Genomic DNA, 15,893 nt, shown 5'->3' with positions numbered 1-15,893 from the left:
GCAAATTTTCGATTGTTAAAGTTCAATTTCAGGCTGTAATACAAGCCCCAAATCAATGTAAACCCCATGCCAGGTGCCATCTTGCCACAAATATCTTGAAAGGACGACAAGACGCCTCACTTGCGCATAATTCAAAATGAAAGACAGCGCTGGGGTTGTTATTGTTGTTGTTTCTCTTACTCGGAATTAGTTTTCTAACCTGCGGGCTCTGACTCGCCTTCGCCTTCGCACTCCCATATAGCTGATAATTAAAAATGCAATTTTTTATACAAGTATAAAAGACTAAGCATAAGTATAGTATTCCACGAGTTAAAAGAGGAAGGCGGCGTCTTTCGAGCGCATAAACCAAAACGCAAAATGTCGCCCCTGGGAATATTCGCAGTCCAAGTGGAACAATAACAACAACAGCGCCAGTTGTCGGCCCGGGACTGTGGATAACAGGAATGGGTGGAAGCGTAAGAGACAACCCTTTGACTTACCAATCGCATCAGCACCAAGAAACAACTTCATTTTCCTGCCCGGCAGCATCAGCGCAGCATCTTTTCCCATTATCCTGCCCGAAAAAATCTGCCAAATTGCAATGATGTGATGTTGTCTCCATTGAAGTACGATCAAGCCTCTATATAAGAGACGTGGAGGGATTGAATCGAATTGGAAATCGTTGAAATCACAAGTAATTTGTAATTCGATTCGAACGATTTCATTTCCATTTAAAAATTTAAAGAGCAGAAACTCATTTATTTAATATCGACTGCCGGATTGAATAAAATAAAGGCACATTTTAAAGTTATTAGACCACAAAAAGTTTTAATAAAGTTTGTTCTTAACATTGCAGGCTTTCCCCCACGCTCTTGGTGGGGATATCTGATGTATTGCGGCCAAGGAGACACAGCAGAAGACACAGCAGAAGACACTTCAAGTCCGCAAGTTTACTTATTTTAAGGCGGGATATGGGACAATACGGCCACTCTTATTCAACTAACAATATAGGTACTATTAATAGAAACTTAATCCGTTATGGATGATTTGTCTATGCCACGATTCTCTGTTAAATGTGGCTTATAAAGTTAACAACTAACTATTATATAAATAAAGTCCAGCAACTTAGTTATATTTTCCGTTGCTGAATGATATGAGAAAACTAAAACTTGCGCGATTTAAATGCTTCTAGTCTGGTAATTCTAGAGAACTCATTTACAGAACTTGTTTTTCAACTCTGCTTTGCAATTTCATATTTATTTTATTATTATTATATTTACTAATTATTTATGTACATTTATTTTGCCAGTATGGCTGATTTTGAGTGCATAGTCCTTTTCCTTTCCTCGATACAACTCATTTGTCATTCATTTCAACTGTCATATCATGGCAGACTAGATTAGTTTGTGTAGCCCACTATATACAATATATATATTGTAATCGCATATGAAAGCTCTGAGATAAAACCGAAACAAAAGAGGGCGCATATTTTTTTGGTAAAATTTATGATAATTTAAACTGAACAAATTGAAAAACAAGTCTAATAATGTAATACAAAATAAAGTATATAACTAGTATGAAAACTATTTTAAGCCATTGGCGATTCTCCAGAGGAAAAACAGTACCTTCTCGTAAGCAAATAAAGCTGCCAAGAGGGTTTTTTTTTATAGGCAAGCCCGCCTGTTTGTGTACTTTGGGGGCATGTATATCCATCCTTTCACAGCGCTACCTTAATGGCACTTTGAGCTGATTTTCGATGGCAGCACAAAATGTTACAACTGGGAGTTGGGAGGCCGACAGGCACTGCCAGCCAACTCTTTGCCGGCTGCCGACTGCCGGCTTTTTATCAAGCCATTATGTGATAACGGCGCAGCCAGCCAGCAAACTGATTAAGCCGTCGATAAGTTCGGGCACCGTTAGGTGGCTTGTACTCGGATGCTTGTATGTAGCCGACTGTCTGTATGTCTGTAGGTGACTGTAGCTAAGCACTGAGAAAGCTAGCTCTGCCAGGTGCAAAGCCGAGACGGACGGAGGGACAGACGGAGTGAGAAGCGTTTAGCAAACAAATTCGTGCCACGACATTTTCTCACATTTGTTTTTCGGTTTTTGCCGTTTATTTTATTATTACGGGTATTATTTCTTTTATTTTTGTTGAGAAAACTTTTCGTGACAACGACAACTGGCCACAGTACGTGGATGTGGATGTGGACGTGGACGTCGGCGTGAACATGGACGAGTGTGTGGCCGCTGTCAGCACTGGCTGCTGCTGCCGCTGCGGCCGTTGGTTGCAACCCAGGCGACCAGAGCGACCAGAGCGACCAAAGCGACAGGCTGGCGGCTCAACTTGGTTTTAATGAGGCGTTAATTAATTGCGACGCTTGCGAGTTTTGACATTGGCAGAGCCGCGAACCAAGCGAGAGAGAGAGAGCCAAAAGATTTATTATTCTTTGCAGTTTTCCGCTGTCTTCACGCAAGTGTTTATTAAAATATTACATTTGACATAATTGGAATTTATGTGCCAGGCAAACCGAAATAAGGAAAGCAACTGAAAGCCAACAACAAAGGTGTAGAATGCTAATTTGTGCCCTCAGAAGTTCACACACCCTTTGAGCATTCAATGGCTCTCAGCTGTCTTAACAAAACAAGGTTTCCCCCATTCTACTACCAATATACTTATGTACATAGTTGTATATATTAAGAAGTTCTTATACTAGAGCTTTTACTACTTTAGAAGACATTGTTTTTGCTTAGGCAGATTTTGTATTTTATATTTAGTTATTCCCTCATATACGTTACACTTTCATTTTATTAGTTAACAACAAAAGCTAAAACGACTTCATGTTCACTACAAAAAAAAACTATCTATGGAATCTATGAACCTCTTAAAATCGAAATTTTGCATATGTTTGTCGATTTATATATTTGTAATAAAATAAATTACTTTTAAAATAAAGGCACAAAACGAAAAATATATTCACATAGCTGTGTTATATTTAACAAAAAGTAGTCCATATATTCGTATAATGACTTTATTTTGTAATTTTATTTGATATTGTAATTACGATTAAATGCCACTAACATAAAAGCTTTTTATAAAGTGGTTTATCAATAAATCAAAAAGGGCCATTTGAAATCGATCTAAATCTGTCCTAGTCTCAGCCGCTTCCTTCAAAGTTGATCTCAACATTTTGGAAATGTCTCTCTATTAGTGCCCATTTATTCCATTTTGTTTCCAATATCGCTTTTAGCTTCCATTCATCATAATCTTTGCTGCTGCTTGACTATTAGAAATGCGGAAATACTGCAACTGATTTTGCAAAAAGTAAACCTTTACATAGCAAAGGCTTGGCATTAATTTCTTCATCAATATTCATACCAGTGGCTAACCCTCTGGCTAAAAACTGTGCGAACTACCCACTTAGCAAAGGATCTACAAGCGGCTTAAGACCAATTGATAGCATTTGCGGTCATAATACAAATACAACAATGACAAGCATAACAATGAATACAACAACAACAGCAAAGCAGCAGCAGTCCACAGTGATTGTCAAACAAGCATGTCAATTGGTCCACACACACAGACGCAGACGCACTCAGACATATACACCTCCCCTGAAATTGTAACTCCCGTTCCGTCATTCGTCCACACATTCTATTGCCATCTTAAACGCTGATCTCTTGTCTAAACGCACATAAAAGTCATCAAATTCACTGAAAACAACATTTGGCTTTACATTTTGTTGCTGTTGTCATTGTCACCGGCGCTGGCTTTTAACTTTTTTGTGTTGCCGTAAAAATGGCAAAGCAAAAGTCCCCGCACGCACCCCGCAGCAATCAACAAGAGTGGTGCAGGAGCAGCAGGACAACGACCACCAGGACATTGCGTTGCGTCGCGTCGCGTCGTCTTCCCTCAGGGAAACGTCAAACAAATGACAGTTGATTAGACAAACATCTGCAGCGGCAAAGGCAAAGGCAATGGCAGCAAAGGCAGGCAGGCAGAGACGGAACACAAAACGAGCATCAAATGGAAAATTGTGAAATTATGCAATACGCTTTCGCACTCACCGGCACTACGCCGAGTGCTCCCCCAACACACACCACACCAGACCAGCCCCACACCATCACAGAGCGCTGAGACCTGAGCTGGAATCCTTGGGAGAGGAGAGGAGACAGCATCAAATGAAGTAGTTTTGGGCCTGGCGTACGCAACGTGCGATCTTAACACGCTGATAAGATTAAACTCGAGCGTACGCAGTGACGAAACCCACACTCCCACCCATACCCATCTCCATCCTCATCCCCATACCCTTACCCTTACGCTAACCTCCCTCCTACAGAGGCACATGGCAGAACCGTGTCGCTGCAGGCGTTTTTTGGGCATTACACGCAGACACAAACAAAGCGAGGAAGGACCAGCCAAGAGAGATGCGCAGACACAATGCCGAAATAATTGAATGCGATGAGGCTCATAGCCATCGTTGACGGCTGGCGTCGTCGTTTTTTTGTAGTTCTATGTTTGGCTATGAAGCCGTTAAACAACAGGCATAACAGTAACAAACAGCAAACGGCAACGGCAACGGCAGCAGCAACAACAACACAACAATGAAAGCAATGGTAATGCGCAAAATGGTGGCAAACGGCAAATGGCAGCAACGGGGCACAGAATGTGCCTCCAAATGGGCCTCATAATAATTTGTGAAATAGGCAATATCAGTCAGGCGAAGTAGTTACAATTACTTAAGTGCTGCGAATTGTATGCTGTATGAAACGATAGAAAGAGAGAGCGGGAGCGAGAGAGAGAGAGAAAGAGAGAGCAAGGAAGAGGGAGCATGACCGTTTTATGACAGCCAGAGGGCTTCACGCATACATTCAAGACTTCCAAGAGTAGTTTCGATGGGCGGAGCACTCCTGATTTTTTGACATACCTGATGGCGCGATAAGAGCTTAGGGATGTGCCAATACTATTGAAGAATATACTCGTAGAGATGCCCGTAAAACCAACTTGACAGAAACTACTGTGAGAACTTTAAGAGCTTAGGGATGTGACAATACTATTGAAGAATATACTCGTAGAGATGCCCGTAAAACCAACTTGACAGAAACTACTGTGAGAACTTTAAGAGCTTAGGGATGTGACAATACTATTGAAGAATATACTCGTAGAGATGCCCGTAAAACCAACTTGACAGAAACTACTGTGAGAACTTTAAGAGCTTAGGGATGCTACAATACTATTGAAGAATATACTCGTAGAGATGCCCGTAAAACCAACTTGACAGAAACTACTGTGAGAACTTTAAGAGCTTAGGGATGTGACAATACTATTGAAGAATATACTCGTAGAGATGCCCGTAAAACCAAATTGACAGAAACTACTGTGAGAACTTTAAGAGCTTAGGGATGTGACAATACTATTGAAGAATATACTCGTAGAGATGCCCGTAAAACCAACTTGACAGAAACTACTGTGAGAACTTTAAGAGCTTAGGGATGTGCCAATACAATTGAAGAATATACTCGTAGAGATGCCCGCAAAACCAACTTGACAGAAACTACTGTGAGAACTTTAAGAGCTTAGGGATGTGACAATACTATTGAAGAATATACTCGTAGAGATGCCCGTAAAACCAACTTGACAGAAACTACTGTGAGAACTTTAAGACAATGTGACTTCGTTCCTGAGCAGGCAATCGGTTCGAATCCAGTTGCTATCCAGTTCCATCATCGCATAAAGCATGATTTTAAAAAATACTTGTAGTCTTTAAGTTCAGTAAGGCTGGTCACTTATGGAAAAATTAGAAACTATTGTGTTATGGTGTTAAAGCTGCAATGATGCTTTTCTCTCCTCATACACATATTCCAAATTCCCTCAAAAAACGACTATCAAAAGCTCATTTTAATACATAATTGGTCATATTCTAACAAAACTGTTTCAAGTACTTAAAATATGTATTTTTTATATTTTTATAAAATTTTTGAGCTCCAACATCCTGTGAGTGTGTATGTAAGTTTTCTATATAGACATCGAAATGGATACACAATGTCCAATTTCAGCGAAGAATTTTCCGTCTCATAATTTTATCTGGCAGCAAGTTTTAAGCACAATATTTCGATCTGAAATAATTAGCTGTTATTATAAAAATTACAAAATAATAATGATTTTTTTAACTTTATTCATTCTCTTATAATTCTCTTACAACAAATATAACTTTAGTGTTATTTCTGAATAAAAAAAAATAAACTTTTTATGAGTATAAAAATAATTTACTTTATTTTACTTTGTTTAGTTTAATTTGTTATATTTAGTTTTATAATATAATCGACAGTATTATTGCTGATATTATGAATAAAAATAAAATAAAATAAATAAATTACATAATCCTGAAAGAAGGATATTGGTTTAATCCTCGTTTTCTCAAAGCTACTATAAATGAAGTTTTTTTCGCTTTAAAAAACAAAATACCCATTATTTGCGGTCTTTGATTTCAGCTGTTCGATGATATTTCTTTGCGGAAAAAGTGAGGCTTTAAAGAAGAAACATGCATGTATAACCTCAGAGCTTTCTTTCCTCAAATGTTTTGAAAGTGACACACTTAGAGAATGAAGAATTGCTCATAAGAAACCAGAATAGCAACATACTTGTATCATCAGTTTATAAGCTCCACAGAAAATGCATCAAAATTTATCTACTATACATTGCCAAGGCTTCCATGTAAATTGAAATGCCACTCAAGATATACGCAATTACATGCATAATCTCAGGTTTTAGCACACAGCCCAAAAACACATTTAGCGTATGTTTTCAAACAAATCCAAATCCTGTTAAAAGGGGCAGGCCCAGCAACACGGTTGATAACAACAGAAAAATAATAATAAGAAAGAAACGACCAGGAAAACCCCAAGCGATGAAAACAATGCATAACGCAGCAGTTTTCCACTTCTACCTTAGTCCAAGGTAGACCCACAAACGAACCAACGAATGAATGAATGCGAATGCAGGACCAACAGCGGCAGCAGGACTCATCAGGAGGGCAGACGAGCAGAAGTGGCAGGAGCAGATTCGGGCTCAGCTGTGCAACGTTGAGTGGAACGTCTGTTTCTACGACTTCAATTGTTGTTGCAGTGCCGGGCTTGTGGTTTTAGGTGGGGGTGTGTGTGTAAGTGTGTGTTTGTGTGTGCAACAAAAGCCAACAAACGCACACAGACCCAGGACACTAAAAAATGTCGCCTTCTACTTTTTAACAGAAAGTGCGCGTGGGTGTGTGCGAGTGCGAGTGTGAGCGTCTGTGTGTATGTGTGTGTGTGTGTGTGTGTGTGTGTGTGTGTGTGTGCGTTGCTTAACGAACAACAGAAGCTGCTGTTTCCCGTTTTGTTGATGAAATAAAATCCGCCTTTTGTGCATTTAATTTTAGAATACAAAACAGCAGTGGAAGCTGTGGAAACAGCAGCAGCGGCCAAACAAAGCGCAGCCAGCAACAAAGGGCGTAGAAAATATAACGCAGCAGCAGCAAAAGCAACAACAACAACAACAATATCGCCCACAACAATGGCTTAGGCTTGTGCACACAATAGCTAAGGACACTACAGCTACAAACACACAGACGCACTCAGCAAACCTGAAAGGTCGTCGTCGTCATCATCAGCAGTAGCAGCAGCTGAACAAAAGGACACAAACTGCAGTTGAGGCAACAGCCTTGCAATTTGATGCCACACCAAAGGGTTGCAAGCGCACTAAACTCAGGCCCGGCCGCAGATCTGGTCATGAGCCTCAGCATCACCGAGCTCTTGGTTTTTTCATTCGCTTTATTCTACCGTTAAAGCAACTTAATTATTGGCACGCGCTGCCATTTTTTTTTTATTAACATTACTTTTTTTGCATTGACTTTCGCTTTTGGGTGCCTGACAAAAGAATTTGATTCGAGACGCATGTGGCACAGAGCCACGTGCTGGCTCTACGTAGCGTATGCGTAACCTTTGACCGCAACACAACGCCGGTGACAGTAACAATAATAACAAACAACGGCAACAGCAACAGCAACAAACGACCAACCAACTATTAAACAATAACAATGTGCCATAGCAGCAACAACAACTAAACGACACACAAAACAACTCCCGACGCGCTCGTTTTGAGGCAAACATTTTTGAATAACCCAACAGCTACAGTGAAGAATTTTAAGACGAAAATTTGACACTTCATTTGAACGAAATAGGGGAAAAAATATTTTAAGAAATATTAAAGAAAATATTAGAATTTTTTGAAAAGAATTGTAGGACACGAGTATACAGTAGAATAATAGGAATAGAATAGGAATAGAATAGGAATAGAATAGGAATAGAATAGGAATAGAATAGGAATAGAATAGGAATAGAATAGGAATAGAATAGGAATAGAATAGGAATAGAATAGGAATAGAATAGGAATAGAATAGCAATAGAATAGGAATAGAATAGGAATAGAATAGGAATATAATAGGAATAGAATAGGAATGGAATAGAAATAGAATAGGAATAGAATAGAAATATAATAGGAATATAATAGGAATAGAATGGGAATAGAATAGGAATATAATAGGAATAGAATAGGAATAGAATAGGAATAGAATAGGAATAGAATAGGAATAGAATAGGAATAGAATAGGAATAGAATAGGAATAGAATAGGAATAGAATAGGAATAGAATAGGAATAGAATAGGAATAGAATAGGAATAGAATAGGAATAGAATAGGAATAGAATAGGAATAGAATAGGAATAGAATAGGAATAGAATAGGAATAGAATAGGAATGGAATAGGAATAGAATAAGAATAGAATAAGAATAGAATAAGAATAGAATAGGACTAGATTAGGAATAGATTAGGAATAGAATGGGAATAGGATGGGAAAAGAGTGCCAATAGAATTTTGAAAAAATTAGAATCGAAATAGAATGGGAAATGCATGAAATGTGATAGGTATAGAATGTTAATAGAATGAAATAAGAATGGAAATATCATGGGAAAAGAATCGGATTAAAATTGAAATAGCATCGGAATGTAAATGAAATAAAATAAGAAAAGAGTAGGTAACAAATAGACTAGATTATAAAAGGGATACTAATATAATATTAATCTATAATCTGCTCAGATTTAGAAATCATCAAAGCTGCTGTTGTAAAGAATATCCTTTTATTGATTTGTTTTAAGTTTATAAAACAGTTTGTTTTAGTAAAATATTGGCGTTTCCCAATCCCTTTCCTCGACTTCGAATTCGTTTAGGTTTGAATTCGGGTTGGTAGGAATAAAGTCTTGTATTAGTTAACACACGTAACTAGCGAGGCCTCACTGTATAAAAACTGGAGGCTAACAGGCGCCAAAACTCAAGACGCAATGTAGTAAAAATTACATCAATGGATTTAGCTGGCAGAGTCCTCTTTTGGTCTCTTCTGCTTATCATGCTCGTGTATTCAATGTGAAAATAATTTCTTTATCCTTTTTATGTGGCCATTTGGCATGTGCCGTTATGTGCCTGGGCAAAGCCATGTAAGCAGCAACAACAACAACAAAAACAACAAGAACAACAAGAGTGAACAGTGAGTACAATGACGTCGACAGTGGGTTGCGTTTTGGCCCGTTGTAATAACATCCCCCAAATGGGTCATTTGCGTATCCTCAAACAGCGAATAAAAATCAGTGAATAAGAAAAACAGGAAGTGTCAGAGGACATCCGCATGTTTGTATTTTGGCATTGTTCTGCTTCAAGAGTGTGCGTGCGCTTTTGGTGTGAATGTGCGTGCCTCCGTCTGCCCGTGTGTGTGTGAGAGTGTGAATCTATGTAAATGTGTGTGTGGGTTATAAAAGGTCCACAGCTTTAGGGTCTCAATACTTTTGATTAAGAGTTCGACATCGTAACGCTGCTAATTGCAAACGACGCTGGCCTCACGATTTATGTCGTGTCCGAAATGGTAGTCCTTATGCCCAAACAGGCAAACGGGTCGCTTTGGGTTGGCTCGAGAGGCGTAGAGTCGGTTGGAGCACTGGCACTGCAGCAAATGGACAGTCTCTAAATGGCCATGTCTACTAATTATCGAGGGCGTGCTGCATGTGGACACAAAGGTTGGCCCGAGTTACAGGGGGAGGGTTACGCATTGAGGAAACTTTAAGGACCATCCGAAACAGAAATGGCGATAACTCGCACAGATTGGCGAATTTTGATTGGAAATTGAACAGCAATATACCACTGATTCATTCATTCATTTATTTTCAATATATACGAGCATAAGACTTCAAAGCGAATTTTAATGAAAACAAACCATTTTATATCACATTGAAATGGTGAAGAAATTAAAACTCCTCAGTGACAAAGGCTACTACTTGTTTTATTTTATTTTTTATTTTATTTTATTCATAATATCAACAATACTAAGTACTGTCGATTATATTATATATTGTTCTAAAAATAACTGATATATCTAAAAATTATTTTTCCCATTCATTTATTTATTTACAATAAATACGAGTAAAAGCACTAGACTTATAACTTATTTCCATATTCATATCTCAAATCGACAGCTATGTTTGTCGATGAAATAAAATAAATAAAATATATTTTAAAAAAATTATTTATTTACAATAAATACGAGTAAAAGCACCAGACTTATAAGCGAATTTTAATAAAGACCAAGAATTTCATATTGCATTGAAATGGTGAGGAACTTTAAACTTCCCAGTGACAAAGGCTACTAAGTATCTTTGTTCTAAAAATAACTGATATATCTAAAAAACTTGATTTCTCATTCTCTTATTTATTTTCAATATATACGAGTAAGCACCAGACTTCAATGCGAATTTTAATGACGTTAAAGAATTTATATGAAATAGGAAATTCAAACTCCCCACTAACAAAGACTAATAAGTATCTTTGTTCTAAAAATAACTGATATAGCTAAAAATTATTTTTCCCATTTATTTATTTATTTACAATAAATACGAGTAAAAGCACCAGACTTATAAGCGAATTTTAATGAAGACAAATAAATTTATATCGCTTTAAAATGGTGAGGAAATTTAAACTCCCCAGTGACTACTAAGTATCTTTTTTCCAAAAATAACTGTTAAATCCAAAAATGATTTTCTGCTAAGTTTTCTCTGCTTTATTTCACAGACTGCGCTTGATTTCAGAAGCAAAGACATTTTCTATTAACGGAATTCTTTTGAATCCTCATTGTAGTGTTTACAACTATCTTAAAGACATACGAGTAGATAGGATACTTAATTAGAAACACATTAGAGGCGCATCCGAATGGCTGGGGAATGCTCATTCCATTGATTATGTTAATCCATGGACAGCTTAACTTTCTATGCTGGCTATGGAAAACCATCCGTCCAACAACAAAGTCGTTTGTCTTTAATCCCTGCTATTTTTTGCATAATTAACAACCCATACGCATGTCAACACAACAGGCACCAGGAAACTACAACAACAACAACAACAACCACAACAACACAAAGTGCTGGGCAGCATTGCTTCCTCAATAGCCACACTAACCACTACCTCGTCGTCGCCCCCGCCTCCTTCCAACGGCAATTGCTGTCTTTTTGGCGCGTTAACTGCACTTCCCACTTCTTGGGTCTTGCTCCACGCTCACGAAAGCTCATCGTGGAGCAGCCGGCGAAGATTAATGTGCAAGTTGCGTTCTGTTGTGGCTGCCACGTCTTGGCGACTTATGGAAATTCATCATTATCTGCAACGACTGCCCCAGCACCCGACACTCTCTTTTCTATCGTCTGCCTGCATGCGATGCAAATACACTGGCGGCCACCTTAATAGGTAAAGCGAAATGGCAAGCCAAAATGTTCTCCAGTTTGTGGTGAACACTTAAGAGAAATATGTATCTCTGATCGTATTCTAATTAAAGATAGACACGAGAGATCAACACGACGAAAAGAAAGTCACTATAGAAATTGTTGTTTCAATCATATTGGAATATCTGGAAAAATTCAATATAAAAACGCTTGATTGTATCATTTGATTATCTGGTTTTAAGTCATCTATAAAAACACATTAAGACAGTTTGTTGTGACTGTCTGAACACCTGCTACAAACCTGCAATTAAGACTCAAGTCATGAAGTAAGTGAGCACTAAGTTTTGGTGAATTTGAACTCCATATGGGGAAATGGAGCTACAAAGCTTCTCATTTTATATGTTTGTTGTCTTCAAATGGCAAACAATTTAAGAGCTTTCAAAGAAATCAACAAATGTAAATAAATTCCAGATGGTATTACACCCATGTCGGCAGTGTTTTGAAGCATTGTTGTTGTGTGTTTAATCAACTGGTCGCGAGTGTGTGTGCGTTTAATGAGTTCTCAAGCGATGTTCAATTCAACTCATTAGCTTCATTTTCCTCTAGCCAAAAAGTGCAAATGTGCCTGCCTGTCTGTCTGTCTGTCTGGTTGGCTCGCTGGCTGGCTGGTTGTCTTCGTGTTGGTTTTTGCATACATTAGCAGGCGCGCTCGTGTGCGTATTTGTCATTGTCAACATTTGTGTAGTACATAGAGAACACATTGGGCCACGACGACTCCTTGCAGCTGCCTGTGCTTTCACGCAGGTGATTAACATAAACGCCAAGTGTCATGTTTTCCACTTTTAGCCAGACATCGAGTCAGCTGGCCAGCTAGTCAGCTAGTCAGCCCGGCTGGCTAAGCTCTGCCAGCTTACAAAGCATTTTCGATGCGCGCCCGATTGCCGTAACAAATTGTCTAAAAGTGCGAATTGTAATGACCAGAGAGACAACCATGGCCCGATTCCCGCCCCAAAACTCAGCACGGAGATCTAAGACTTGTGCTTGGCACGCGCATAAGTTTCGACCGCAGAAACAACAGAAACCGCCGAAAAGTTTGAGCCATAAATCACAGCGTTTGGCAAACAGAATGCGAATGTGAATGTAAATCCCCGTTCCACAACAATTTCACTGGCCGAACCACAGCTAGGCAAACAAACAACCCGCAGGCGGAAGAGCGCCCCTTCGGATGTCCAGCCCACAATACCAGAGCGTGTATACATACCTTGATAAATTCAAAAGCACGCACTTTTGATTTAGGCAAATCCCCACTAGGATATGAGGATATGTGGCCAAGATACTATATCATGCATTGGCAGAAGCACTCTTGACTTTTCGCACCCTCTGGCCGGAAACGGTGATTCGATTCGAAAAGAAAAAATCTCCATAATATATGCCGGAACATATTCCGCACACAAATTGCACAGCAAGCGTTCCACTCTCGGCTCCGACTGCTCTGACCAGTCAGAGAAATTGTCAGACAGCTTCAAGTGTGTACGAGCATGCATGTGAAAATTGCAATATTATAATTCAAATTTATACAGCAAACCCTTTTCACACACGTCGCGCGCCATTTTCTTATCGACACCATATCATTAGGGCCACGCGAGACCAGAGACCGGAGACCAATGCCATCGCACAGTGGCCCCAATTTTAAAAAACGGTGTCTAGTTGGCAAATACTTGTATACTATATTATTAAAATTACAAAAAATCTCGAACTTTGCTTACTAATTTACTAGCAAACTATTGTTCCAGCAAAACACAAATATTAATTGAAGAAATGAATTAGATTTTAGACATCCAACCAGAATCAAAAATTTTAAAATGAGTACAAAAAAAGGATAAACAATAGAAATTTCAAAAACTCGATTCTTTTTTTAAAAGAAGTTTAGAAAGATGAAAGCTATGGATGTTGAAAACTTTATTTTCTACATGTATAGTATCCTTTATTTATTTATGTCATGGCTGTTATTGTAAAAAAAAGAAACAAAAAATTAACAGCCCAAACTTAATAAAACTAAAGAATCAAAAGCTCATCGAAATTATTAAAAAATTATCTAATAACGACTTCAACTCGGTGGGGGAATTTTATTTGCCAAAAGGCCACCCGATTCACACCAGAGAGTAGTCAGAGACGTTATTAGAGCTAACGAAAAAGAAATGGAGATGAAGAATTAACAATAACGGGTAAAGAAGTAGTATGATGAGATTAAAATAACAAATTAAAATAAAAATACTTAAATAATAAAAGATAACAAAATATTTTAAAGCTAGGGAAGGTTTAATGACAGCACAGCAATGGTGATCAGTGATTCTTCCGGAAGTACCTTAAAATATAAGACCTAAATCCTCCGGCATCGAATTTATTTTATTTCTGAATCTGCAGTCACTTGATTATAATTATATAATTATGATTATTATTTTAACGCAAAATTTCCTATGCTTATGTATTTGTATATTTGATTTTTATCCGGCTACAAGCAACTGTTGGCCCACAGTGCGATGTCAGTGGTGTTGTCGTCAGTTTTTTCGTAGCTAGAATCAGAAAGCGTAGAAATAAAATATGTACGTACGCTATATAGCTATTTTTTCATTTGTGGGCCATACCTAAGATATTTGCATTAAAATCAGTGAGAGCAAAGGCACAAATCATGTAGTGGTATTGGCAGACGGTCGAAGGAAGCGGAAATGAAGCCAAACGGAACAAGCAAAACAAATTTACAAAATGAAAATTCCACACTCACACTCACACAGAGACAGAGACAGGCGCACACATGAAGCCTAGCGGACAACGGACGGATGGAATCAACATCCCCACGGTATTCGTTTGGCGATTTGCCTGTCACAGGGTTGCAGCAGCCCCAGCCTCGCATCCCTGATCCCTTTACAAAAACAACAATCACAACAACAACAACAGGAGCCGTTGTTGTCTCTGTCTGTGTTGTTGGCGCAGCCGTCGCCGCGGCTCCTTGTTTTATTTATTGCTTTTTTAACCCTTTTTTTCGTTGATTTGCTTTTGGCGTCGTTTGCTTGTTTCCTCGTTGCCATAGTATGTGTTTATTTTCAATGTTTTCATTTTTTTCAGCCGGTAAATCGAACTAACGCCAATGATAGCCAGCTCGGAAAAGTTTCACTTTTGCGCACTAGAATACAACGGCAGCTTAATGAAGTGGAGTCCATTCGAAATGCATCGATTTTTAGGTGTCACACAAGTTTTCGATTGGATTGAAATGGGATTGCTGGACGAGTTTAAGCTTCCACTTAACTTTCACTCGACTGGCGATTTGGAATTGTTTGAATATTCCTAGCAGCCTAAAAGCAAAGAATTTACGAATATTGCACTGAATGCCTTTCAATTCTTTATATTATTATAAACAATATAGTAATCAATTTCAAAAGTCCAAAATTTTTACCAATACTTGTAAACACATAATTAGCCGTGAACGTTCTTCAAAAATTGTCTGACATCCTCGGACATTATCTGTTTCACAGCCATTAATACTATTCTATTATATTGTACACTCGCTTTATAAGATTTGCAAAAACCTATTTATTTTCAAACATGAATGAAAAAGCATATAATATTTTATTAGTTCCACTTACACTTGGATCAACCGTCTCTAATTGCATTGCGGAACATTTCTAGTTAACAATAATGAGATTTAAAACTAACTAAAAACTCAGGTCTATATTTCAGTTTTCCATAGTTTTGTGGTGAACATCGTGAACAAACAACATTCAGGATGAAGTTGTGGACTTATTTAGTTGTTGGCCTCCTTCCTTTTGCAGCTGCTTTACAACCTTGCTGCGAATGCCCAAATGCTTGCAAAGCAAGGCTTCCTTGCTGTTCAAAAGGTTAACATTTAAATAACTTATCTTCCAATAAATAATAAAAGGAAATTTTGCAATTAAGCTATAGAATTTTTATTACTCGTAAACGGTGATTAGACTAAGTAGTGTATTTTCAATATGTTCAATGGCTATTATTTATAAGCCTGTTGTATCCGATCTATACCTAAGCCAATGCAAGTTTTATGTGCAAACAATTAAAGCTTTTTCAACACGATTTCTTTATATAAATCCTAGTTATATT

The 15,893-nt window shown here is 38.1% G+C and overlaps 1 long non-coding RNA gene across 2 annotated transcripts; it reads right to left on the bottom strand.

Annotated features, from left to right (window-relative positions):
• Positions 1–14,150: 14,150 nt before the first annotated feature.
• Positions 14,151–15,287, bottom strand: LOC115621596. 2 transcript variants are annotated; one of them, XR_003995278.1, is made up of 3 exons: positions 15,214–15,287; positions 14,408–15,112; positions 14,151–14,335 (listed from the first exon to the last, which is right to left on the bottom strand). It is a non-coding gene; the product is annotated as an uncharacterized LOC115621596 (long non-coding RNA). The 2 variants fall into 2 exon arrangements; XR_003995277.1 differs by having other exon boundaries at positions 14,151–15,112.
• Between the last annotated feature and the right edge of the window lie 606 nt (positions 15,288–15,893).

Source organism: Scaptodrosophila lebanonensis, unplaced genomic scaffold, assembly GCF_003285725.1.
Source record: "Scaptodrosophila lebanonensis strain 11010-0011.00,11010-0021.00 unplaced genomic scaffold, SlebRS2 tig00000024-arrow-pilon, whole genome shotgun sequence".
Lineage (NCBI taxonomy): Eukaryota > Metazoa > Arthropoda > Insecta > Diptera > Drosophilidae > Scaptodrosophila > Scaptodrosophila lebanonensis.
Note: the sequence above shows the minus strand (reverse complement) of the source record. Positions and strands in the feature narration are given on the sequence as shown.